This window comes from Labrus bergylta, chromosome 23 (assembly GCF_963930695.1).
Source record: "Labrus bergylta chromosome 23, fLabBer1.1, whole genome shotgun sequence".
Lineage (NCBI taxonomy): Eukaryota > Metazoa > Chordata > Actinopteri > Labriformes > Labridae > Labrus > Labrus bergylta.
The window spans coordinates 9,585,601-9,597,377 of record NC_089217.1 but is presented as its reverse complement, the minus strand read 5'-3'; positions in this window follow the sequence as shown (position 1 = coordinate 9,597,377).

Sequence of the window (11,777 nt, the reverse complement as noted above, 5' to 3'; positions counted from 1 at the left end):
CATGCTGGCATGCTTTTTAATGCAGTCCGTCCATCTGCGCTTGGCCTAGTTTTTGGTTCACATTGGTGGCATTCCAGACCTCATTCTCAAAGGGGACAGACAGACAGAGACACTCAGTGTGCCTCTCACTGGATAATTATAGCCATGACATTCAGAGCGCCTGTAGTTTGGCTAGTCGATTCATTTTGGCAGAGGGCAAGATAATCAGACGCCCTGACAGCAAACTCACAAAACGGAGCTCAATGAACAAAGTGTTTCAGAATGTTGGGTTGCGTAATACATCTGGATTGACTAAGCTGGTAACACACACACACACACACACACACACACACACAACAGGAGGTGTGTGTGCATGAGGGTGAATCATACACACATTCAGGTATGGGCCTGCCTCAGAATCGAGGGAAACTGCACCGATTGTTGTTCTCACCGTGAAAAAAATGTGTATCCCTTAACTGCAGAACATCCACTGCTCCAAGGTGTCAGATTATACAAGGGTGTGTGTATGTGTGTGTGTGTGTGTGTGTGTGTGTGTGTACTGTAAGTGTTGACACAAGCCACCCGCAATTTGGGCTCATTTGGCACGAGATGAGAGGAAACGTTTACATCTGAATTTATGAGACAAGCAGCGGGAACAGTATGAGCACTATGAGAATAAAAGACACCTGATAGGAAAAGCATGTGAGAGAGATCCTGAGGGGGAGAAGTGCAGGAGTGGAGTGCTGAACGGTTTCAAAGGCCAAGCATGTACTGGGACGCACACTAATGAGTGAGTGTGTGTCCCAGTACATGCTCAATTTGGGCAAGACCCTCAGAAAAAAAATGCATGTTTTGACTGCGAGTTTTACAGTCTGCAAACACTTTCTTTTTTCAAGGGTAGTTTGTTTATCTTACAAGTGTATTTGCCCTTCAAAAAAGAACCGTTTTATTTCTCTACTTAGTTTATGATGTTCCCAAAGATTAATTTAGAAAACGGGAGGTTGGAAGAAACACTTGAAAGGTTACATTTCCCAACTATAACTGGTTTTACCTTCATCTTATGCAAATTCAGAACTACTTGAAATACTACCTGGCAACAATCCAGCTTCCCTTCACTCACTCAGTTATAGGCTACACCTTGGGGAGCCATTAAACAGCCTGTTAATCTAAATACTGATCTAACTTGACGGCTTCCAAATAAATCTCTGTGAAAAAATGTCCATTCTTTCACAATTTAGCTTTTTTTTTGGGTTGGATGACTGTCATTGAATAATAATGCAGGTTAGTGTGCTTAGGGTTAGTGTGTTCACCCAAAGGCAGGACACCCTGTCTTTGCTTGACGGTGTGTTTTAGTTTTTTAAAAAAAAGCTGCTTGTGAATGAATGTGTAACATGTAAGTTGAGTGTCCTTCGCTGGATTGAAGTGGTGGAGTAGTAATGAATAATGGAAGCTGATGCAGCCGAGCCACCACGGCTGTAAAAAGCTTCCAGTGTCAGCGTGGTACTCCTTTTGAGGATAGCCTGGCATTTCGAATTCCTTCAAAGCCGCTAATGTGTCCTTTTGCAAAGTTTTTATCTCCTGACAGCCCCGACTTTTAAAATTCAAAAAAGGGATCTTATCTATTTAAATGGCAGCCAAGTATCCTGTTGACATTTGGAAACCATAGCTGATGGATCTACTCAGCGTAGGACTCATTTGGGATTTGCGTTAGCTCTCCAAAGTCTACAGTGGTGTGTCATTGTTGGTAAAGCAACCATAGTAACTGTCTATGAGTCACAGCTTAGCTACTGTGTGTTTACCAAGCTTAGGCCAACACTAGACGAGGGATATCCCCAGGAATCAGGACACTCCTTGGGCTAACTTCTTCCCACCTTATGGCTTTACTCACTTCACTCCATCTCTATTGAACTTTAGGGTTGACTGAGCACAGTCGCTATAAACACACATTCACACATAATGTCTGCTGCAGTTCACTCAGGAGTGTAAGACTTTACTCAAGAAAGATTTCTTAAGAGAGGAAAAGCTGAATGTGTAATTGAGGCATCGTTAGCAATAAAACCCCTTAAGATCATTTATCATGTGTGTAGCAATGCAATGAGTCACATAGGATTATGTTCCAAGTCTAGACATGGGTGTTGGTGAGGATCTGCAGAACATGAGTGTTCATCTAAAAATATGAATGGATGTAACAGAGTTCAGAGAAGATGATCTCAAAGCTGGAAGCTCATAGAGCTGGTTCTGGGGAAAATTTCACCCGAAAAATGTCAAGCAATGGTATCCAACCTGGGGTCCAGAGGAGCACCAAAACCCTGAGGGTGGGAGTGGTTAAATACATTTCTCCTCACTCAAAAATATCAAGCTACTTAGACAGCCACACCTCTACTTCAGGTTTTAAGGGATACATGGTTGCATGTGGCTGCTGGGGGGGCTCAGCTTTTCATAATTACAAGTAAGAACAAAGGTTAGGAACCACTGACAAATCCCATTTCAGTTGAGACAAAAAAATAATAGTTTGAACATCGATAATAACCTGACAACTGGGCAAACTCAGCAAGACCTTTGCTCAAGACAAATTACAGTACTTAAATCAAGATTAGGACAATTTATATATGTATCTATAAACAAATCTAGTTGTCTGTTTAAAGACATGTTGAACATGTGCTAAAATATTTAACAGAGTCAAAAGTCAGGGTATTTGGGTGGATTAACAAAGTATTGTTTTTTGCCATTGGAGGTGACTGTTCATTTCCCATTTCATACATACAGTCAATGTGATCCCCTTAACTTAACCACATTGTTTCTATTGTAGTTGTGTTTTTTTTTTTTTTTTACTAAGGCCTTCAAACCTCGATTAAGAAGTCATTTCAAAGTACGCCATTTGCAGATTTCTCTAAGATCAGAACAAGATGTTTCAAAAAGGCAACAGGTTCCTAGGACAGTGCAATGTTGTCCCATTGATTGTGTCAGATCATTTAGGCTTATAGTTGTCATTCAGTTCAATTTGAAGGACTTAGTGTTGTTAACTGACAGCTGATCAGACAAAAATGAAAGTCTTCCTGACTAAGCTCCATCATTTAGGTCAGAGGGGTTGGAGGTCGAACACATTAACTAGTGATGGAGGAGAGAGCGATTCTCTTTCACTTCCCATGGTGTCCCTAATTTGTATTGGCAGCCTTCCAATCATGCTTGTCCTTTAACCTCTCAGCTGTCTGACTGTCATATCAGTCAGTTGATCTTGCGCTTGATTAGTTATAATTGGTCCTGTGTGCGGCTGATTTGCAAAAGAGGAGTTTTTTTTCTTTCTTTCTGTGAGCATGAATGAAGCAAATGTGACACTGGAGATTTTCCATTTGCATCCGTGCGTAATGCTGTACACAAGAAGTATTATGGGTCCACTCAGCAGGCCACACGTGACCGTACAGCTTATCATATCCTACGCAAATTCCCGGCTGTGTTTGTTGCCATATCAGAGCGTGGACTGTGTCGTATTGACATTCAACAGAGCTTGTCGTAGTCACTTGTCAATAGTGGAAGATTCTTGGGAGGGCACGGAAAAGAACCAAGATCTGTCATGTAACCAAAAGGTGAGAAGGTGTGCACCCACAGACACATGTCCTATCAGAGTGTCCTTGGGACCAAATGCTGAGTGTCATGTAAATCTGTTTCTGATCTCTCTTACTATTTTGCCACTCATCTCCTGCTGTCATTTTTGAGTTCCCTTCCCTTTCACCTCATATCTCATCCCACCTCAATCCCTCTTCTGGCGTGTCACTCTGCAGGAACATGTTGTGCTTCATCGCCTGAGTGCCATCCCTTAAGGGTGCTGGAGATAGCAGAGGCATGCAGTAAGCAGTACATTGTCTTCCCTCGTAACACTGTTTCAGGTGCTTGGCGTTGTGCCATGGTTGTTCACACCTGCTAATGATAGCTGTGAAAGGAGGTTATAGGTTAATATTGAGGGACAGCTTGTGTTTAGAAGCCAATATGGATGTCCAGTGTCTACCATAGGTAGAGACAGAAAGATAGCTGTAGGTATGTCCCACCTGCTGCTTCTCATGTAACCATTCCAATATGCTAAGTGCTTTTATTTATAGCTTTTATGCTAAAACGGTAATGTTTTTTTTTTTCCTTGGGGGGGTTCACCGAAAGTATTAGAATGAATAAATCAGGGAACATCAGAAATATGATTCAAAAAAAGGTAAGATAGGTCAGACACCGCCTGTTTTGGGAGTCTGCCAGAGCTGCTAGCTAGTGGTACTGTATGAGCACTTATGAGGTAGCATATATTATGTTGAAGTATGGACCCCCAGCCATTCCTAGAGTCTCGCTGCCCACCTCCGCTGGCCACTTTTTCTCTGAAATGAAGGAGTCTTTTACATCAAATCAGCACTTAGTCTGCTTTATTTACTTTAAAAGAATACCACTGTTTTCTTTAAATGCCTGATTTTATGACCTAATAAGGGAGAACAGCTGTTTAAAAAGTGGCGTCGCCCGCCTGTTCCCAATCACTATGTATCCCAGAACACTTTGAGCAGCAAAGTGGCAGGTTGTTTGCAATACACAATGAATAGGGGATCATTTTCAGTTGCTGCCGGTCATGTGGAGTGGGTAGTGGCGGCAGTCATTATGGCATGTCTCAGCATTTTATACTGGCATATTGGTGGGCACCTGTATACAGCATGCAGCCCATGTTTTAGATGAAAATGAAAGGTATTAGAAGTGTGTCATACACACCTTCATTTATGTAAGCAGTTTTTGTAGGATTTTGATTAGTCACCTGACAAGCTTCAGATATCACTTTTAAGCCTCACATTTCAAGCATAGATTTCATTTTTAACTCTTATCAAGCTCTGTTTTATTCAGAGCAGCCAAAAACAAAGGCAGAAATTAAAATAAATGAACTTAAAACAGAGTAGACGGATAAGGGTACATTATGGCTCATTCAGGATAGCAAATGTACATGTGACTGTGTTCTTCGTATTCTAAGCAGTACCATTATACTGGAAGTGAAACGAATTCATAAGGCCTATGATGGAAACTCGTAAAGGCACAAGTCTTGAGTGGTGATGCTCAGATGATACTTGGATACTGGTTCTTATTGTTTGACACATGCCCACAGCATCACATGCAGATGCTGGAGTCCAAGAAGTTGAAGTTCATGTGTTAATGGCAGTAACACTGGTACACATGATTATAAAGCCCATTTGCTCGGGGTACTCACATGCACACACACACACCATCTGATAAATAAATGTATGAAGGCAGGGAGTGAACAAACTCGCTAAATTGCATGAAGAGCTCCACTCAGTGATAAGCGGAGCCACTCAAGATTTTCACACCTTAGCAATATGAACTCTGCAACCCTGTCATGACAGCACCAGAGGGCTGACCAAGGAACACACTCAGAAAGACACACAAAAAAAGAAAGATAGAAGGGTGTGTGTTCTTTATTGTGTGTGTAAGAGAGAGAGGGAAGGAGGTCAGGCCTTGCTCTCTCACATATGTTCACACCGATGATAGCAGGTCGGCAAAAAAGGTTAGCGGTGTCAGATCACACATCACACATAGCCTACAAACACCTGTACAGACACACAAACACACAAAAGATTTGATGAGAATCTGGGCGTTAAGTCACCTTGGTTATTAAGTTAAGCATTCTGCTCTGATCTGTAATATGTATAATATGACGTCATTTTGTCTCCCATTTCTCTTGCAAGTTTGATTGTTTTGTCCTGTCACTGAGTTGTACGTCTACAGTTCCTCCTTTTGGATGTAGAAAGTTCTAGATTTCTTTCATAATATATTTAAAATATATCTTTTTTACAGTCCCAATTCATTGAAGATGAAGGAAAACACATTGTTAACATTCCTTTCCCTTTAACTATTTATTGTGGTGCAAGCATGTGTGCACTAGATGCCGGTTTGGGTCCATGTTCAATAAATGAAATATGGTAGCCTACAGAAATGGCAAAAATACACTTCTTGTGTAGACCTAGGCAAAGGTTTTCTACCACGGTATCAAAATACTCTTGTTCTTGCGATATTGCGAAATTGACGAAACCGCTACAACCCCAATGGGTCCTCAGAGGGAAAATGTCTCTTTTTTATTTTTTATCATTCAAAAAGCTTTTTTTCTAATTTCTCTTTTCCATTATATCATGACATAATTATCAGTCATCAGTAAGTCACACAATAAGTAAGGTGAAATTGCTTTTCATATCATAGGGATGCATTGCTCCATTGTATGACCATTTAAATCTGTAATTTCAATGAACATTAATTGAATGGTGGCGAGAAATGAAGGTGCAGTGGAACAGAACGCAGCATACGAATACTATTTCAAGAAATAATTATGCTTAAGGGGTATTATCTAACTGGACTTTCCAGTTGCCATTCAACCAAGTCAAATTAATTCTGCATGCAAATTTGCCTTTTCAGGAGGAGAAAAAAATTATAAATGAGCAATTCAACTGTGCTTGGCATTTTGGTTTCTGCCTCGAGTCTTTTCTGAGGATATAAACTGGATTTGCTACGGCTTGAGGTTCTGTGGATGATTGACTCATTGAATTATCTTTTTTTTGCCCTGCAGTAGCCTATATGTTAAAAAGCGGAGGTATGGGAAGTGAAAAAGATTTGAATGTTATGATAAAGCTGAATACATAAGGTGGTAATGGGAGACGTCATGTAATGTGTCTGAAACTTGAATTGTGGTCCTTTGTTATTGGTGTTATAGCAATAAGTGTAACAGTGTAGCATTAAAATAAGTCCAAGCATTAACATTAGCTCAGCCTAATGAAACTGAAGGAACTTTTTAAGCTATTTTCTCAACAAAATCTAATTTAATGGTACTACCTAGAAGTGTGTACCGTCTTAAGTTTACCTAAAAGATAGGATACTACAACTGAGAAAGAAGGTTCAAGCACTCAGGCAATATTTTACAGCATTTCAGTTTTACTGGTGATAGCCAAAAAAAAGCTCGTTGCTCTGCAGACATCATACAAATAACAATAAAACTGCAACTTATAGAACTAGTTTGACAATTTGTGATGAATTTGTGGTGAATTTCTGTATGTAAAAATATAAACTATGATCCATCAGACTGTCAGCTTATCTAAGCACAAAGACATGAAACAAAAGGGGAACCACTAGTCTTGCTAATGACGTTTTGTACTTGTTAAACAACTGACCCATAAAACATTTAGAACTTTTGCTTTTGACATGCTAGTATGGCCAATTTTGTGAGTTTTGTGAGTCAAATTTGAGCAGCCTGGTTGTCCTCTTGTCTGCCTTTTTCTAAGGAGAGCTAATCTCCTCCAGTTTCAAGTTTAGCATAAATACCAAATGAGTCCAATTCATTACTATAAGAATCAGGGGGGTCTGCCTGGTGAGTAAAAAATACTGCTCTACTCAAGGTTGGAAACTAGGCTAGACCCATATATCTACTTCCATATGACACATTTACAGATGTCTCTTATTGTATTTTTGAATAGAATTGGTGAACTAAGCCTATTCATTCACATCTCAATAATTAAGTTGGGGGTAGACAAGGGGGTCAGAGGGCAGGAATTCAATCTCTAAAATTTCAGTAATGATTAAAACAAAGGAAAATTAAAGTAAGATATCATGAAATGAAAAGTATAATTAAGCCTGCCTCTCTGAGGTTTCAGTTTCATTTCAGTTGAAATTGCATAGTAGCTGTCAGAATCCTCCCTAACGTTTTCTATGCAGTTAGCCTGCGCAGCTTTAGCTCCTGATACAGTTTGTCCAGAGTCTCACCAGACAGGCCTGCAGGCAGGGAACTTCCATGGTCCTGCCTGGGTCCTACCCTCCCCCTGCCCACTAGACTGCAGAGGGAGGGGAGGTGTGGTCTTTTTGCAGCTCAATGGATGAAGAAATCAAAACCTCAACAGGCTCTATTGTACCAGAGCATCAAACGGAGCGGTGGCATGGCGGGGGCTTTGATCATAGCAAACACAGACAGGGAAAGGGGCTGGTTTGAGGGAGAGAACACCCCTGCTCATGACCTCATAAAAAAGACACTAACACACAGGTGCAAGGATATAGACAGGGTATGCGTGTGGACATGAGCATACTGTGCATGCACAATACCACTCTTAAATGTAGGCATGCATTGTCACATGATGAACATGCAGCGGCGTTTTCTTTGATGCCCATCTGTGTGTGTACCTGAGGCAAAGTCACATGATCACACAGCGTTATGGGAACCGTGCTGAAGGGTTACGTTTCACCATGGGCTGAACTGGATCTACCACCACAGGAGTTTGGTTAAGTTGCTATTGTGTTGGTCAAAGTAAATAGGCTACCACACCCAATCGTGTCGCTCTTCTGAAGAGAAGAAACACCCTTAGCATCGTTGAAAAATAACTACAGTGTTGTACAAATTCCTCTCCCGACATTTCCGATATAGTCAAATCAAGCATAAACTTTAAAGAAGAGTGTTGAATCATAATATCAAACAAGGGCAAGTACATGTTTTTGATTTTTTGTTACTTGGGTGGCCCAACTGTGGCACTAAGTTATGCAGAAGGCAGAAGTATGCGTGTAAACACACATCAAAATAGACAGGCTTTTGCAAACTGTCATATAAGTTGGTTTGAACTTAGGTCCTGCCTCTGATTAAGCAGATAGTATCTAATAGTTTATGGGATGGAACCTGGGTCGGAATTTCGGATATCACTCTATTAAGAGGGAGAGCATGCAACCCATTTGAACCAAAAGCAAAGCATAGAGCATGTGCGAATTCACTAAGCTGTAAAGTCGTCCATGTTTTCACTGTTGGACATTCAACCATCACTTTGCTGTTTGCTAACTTGCTAAGTTGTTAGGAAGGTCAACTGGAAGAAGTTAGAATAGTAACTAGCTGAAAGGGGGCATATCGCCACCTACTGTAGCGGAGTGGGACATACCTTCGTCTGCAGTACTCCAATGAAATTGCTCAATCAAGCTATAACCGAAGCTTCACTTCACTGTGCATGTAAACAAACTGATTGGCAATGCTAACTTGCGCACCAGTGTTAAATGATTCGCTCTAAACACGATTTAAAACTGAGGCTCATTTTTAATATAGCATTAGAAAAAATAACTTCCTAATGGAAAAAAAAAACACTGAAACAAAAAGTTAGTAAATGTAACAGAAACTGTTAAAGGATAGTCTTTGAACTGTTAGCCCTAGACAAACGCTTTGGTTAATTCCAATTTATAAGCACATATAGTCTCCACCTTTAGAGCTGATGTTTCAACAGGCCTACAGAACCCAGCTGCAGTTTAGGTTCAAATCACTTTGGCTCAGAAATGTTTGTGATGACTTTCTCCAGCCTGAAACCTTGTTATTGTGTTGTCATCAATCATCAGCCTGCAACACGTAGCCCCTCCTGACCTTTTTCACGCTGCTCTGCTAATCGGTGCCCAGATGCATACTGTTTATGTTGCGCGGTACTAACCTAGTGGACTGGAGTGTTTGACCAGCAGCACTTCTATCAGGTTTTATTTCAGGGTTCGTGCCAATACTTAAATTAGATCAGCATGGAAGAAGTTTATATTTCCAAATGTATTTTTCCAAAGGCTTAAACCAACTGTGCTTCTTAAAAGATTGAGTGTACACAGTGTAAGCACTTCCAGAAAACTGACCAGGAGGCGCCCCATCAAAGGGATTTTCTCTTCTCGATTCCACCCATGGAAGAAAGGAAAATTGAGACATTCTGTACCAAAGTGCGACCTGTTTCTGTTTAGCAGTGTGCACGACGCCCTGCTGTTACATTACAAGCCCAGGTCACATGTGGCAGAGTTCCCAGTAGGAAAAAGATCAGAGGGAGAGGCGGCGAGCCATCGAGGAGTTGGAGGTCACCTTGGAACACTGACCTCAGAGTGGTCAAACAGTGGAAAGTCACAGCCTATCTTAATCAGGGGTTAATTCTGTATGCTGATAAGATATTAAAGGGAGTTGAACTGCAGAACAAATAACCATTATGTTTGTCAAAACACACTACACTTTTACCGTGTAGACTAAATTAGTTGGGCACAACGTCATTTTTGCAACCCAAACTGATTCTAAGCTTGATCCAAAGGCAACTGGACAGGTTGAAGATCCTGAAGACGTTACACCACTCCGCCGAAAGGCTTCTTCACTATATTGTTTTAAGGGACACTATAATTTTTGGGCTTTAGGCAGAGGATGGTTTAGCATTATGTTTAACTTTCTAAAAAGCAGGTTCCTCCACAGGATACAAATATAATCTCTTTATTTCTTTAACTTTACCTTGACTTGGAAAAAAAAAACTGCAACAACCTGGACTCGTCGTCCTCTATAAACGGCAAAATGAACCATAAGGTATAAATCTATGGTTTGAAAAAGTATTAAAAAAAGATACGCAGCATGTGGAGTCCAACACAAAATCCCCCAAGAGGAAAATGTATTGTATCGTTTCCTATCGTATATCTTATCATTAACAGAATAAAAGTTACAACCAATATTAAAATTAGATTTTAAATAGGACCACTTTTCCAAATAATTCTTTTTACAGTCCCTAAGAAGACAGTGTAGATGTAGTAAAATATGTGCCTTTGAATACTAAGCCTTCAAGTAAATTTGATTGTAACTGTAACTGTTTTTTTTAGTTAATGCTTTAACAGGAAGTCTATCTGAAGCTATCAAAAGACAAACAAAAGAAGTTCCTAAAAAGAAGATAGATTACTGAATGTGTGTTTTGGACTATTTGCATCAAATCCTTTACTCAAATGTTCTATGGACTGTTTGTTTTTCCATCACCGCAGTAATTACTTGATGGAATAATAAAAGAAACAGCAGCCACTGCACCTGTACTGCACATTTATTTTCCATTTATTAAAGGTTTGGACCAAAGTAACTCTGTATTAGAACTGGTGGCAGTGGGTGGACTGTTTTGGTGTTCCATGTTTGAAATGGAAAACTGGACAGAGAAATGTCAGTTGGGGACTATTTACACACCAACACAGTGTTGATGAAGGACAAACAGCTTGTGAAAGTCAAGGTTTTCACCTTTATGGAAAGCTTGTGATAACCTTAATCATAGTTTCCTAATCAGCTGAGAGGGACGGAGGCCTCTGGAAAAAAGTAGGCCCTTGTCAGTATGGTCACACACCCCTACCGGTTTTGATGTGGTTGTGTGAGGGAGTGTGTGCGCTGGAACTGTGTTTATGTTCATGTGTGCATGCCAATGTGAATTTTTGTGTGTGTGTGTGTGTGTGTGTGTGTGTGTGTGTGTGTGTGTGTGTGTGTGTGTGTGTGTGTGTGTGTGTGTGTGTGTGTGTGTGTGTGTGTGTGTGTGTGTGTGTGTGTGTGAGATGTGGGGTTTTGGACAAACAAAGGCAGGGGTCCTGTTGACGAACCAATTAAAGAGCAGGAAGAATGGGGGAGGACACACCGGCCCAGCATGCTTTGCCCATCACTCAAATTAAGGGTGGCAAGTGGAGTAAAAAACAATCAGGATGTTATGAAGGCCTTTCGTGTTTTTATGTTCCGCTAAAAAATGTTCCAAGAAAATCCTTTTGCAAATTATTAGTGATTCATCCGTGCATGTCAGTTATTGAGAGGTTTTATCAGTCTTTTATTCGCTTCCATTCATTCAAGAGAAATCATAATTGACTTGAAAAACACATCCCTTTTGTGGTTACTGCCAAACAACATGGAGAGTGTTTTTGCATGTACATTGTTTTTAATGTTCTAAGACTTGTTTTTGTTTTAGTAAAACTGTCATTAATGTTAAACAATTGAATTCCAACCAACAATGCCTTAAAAGAGA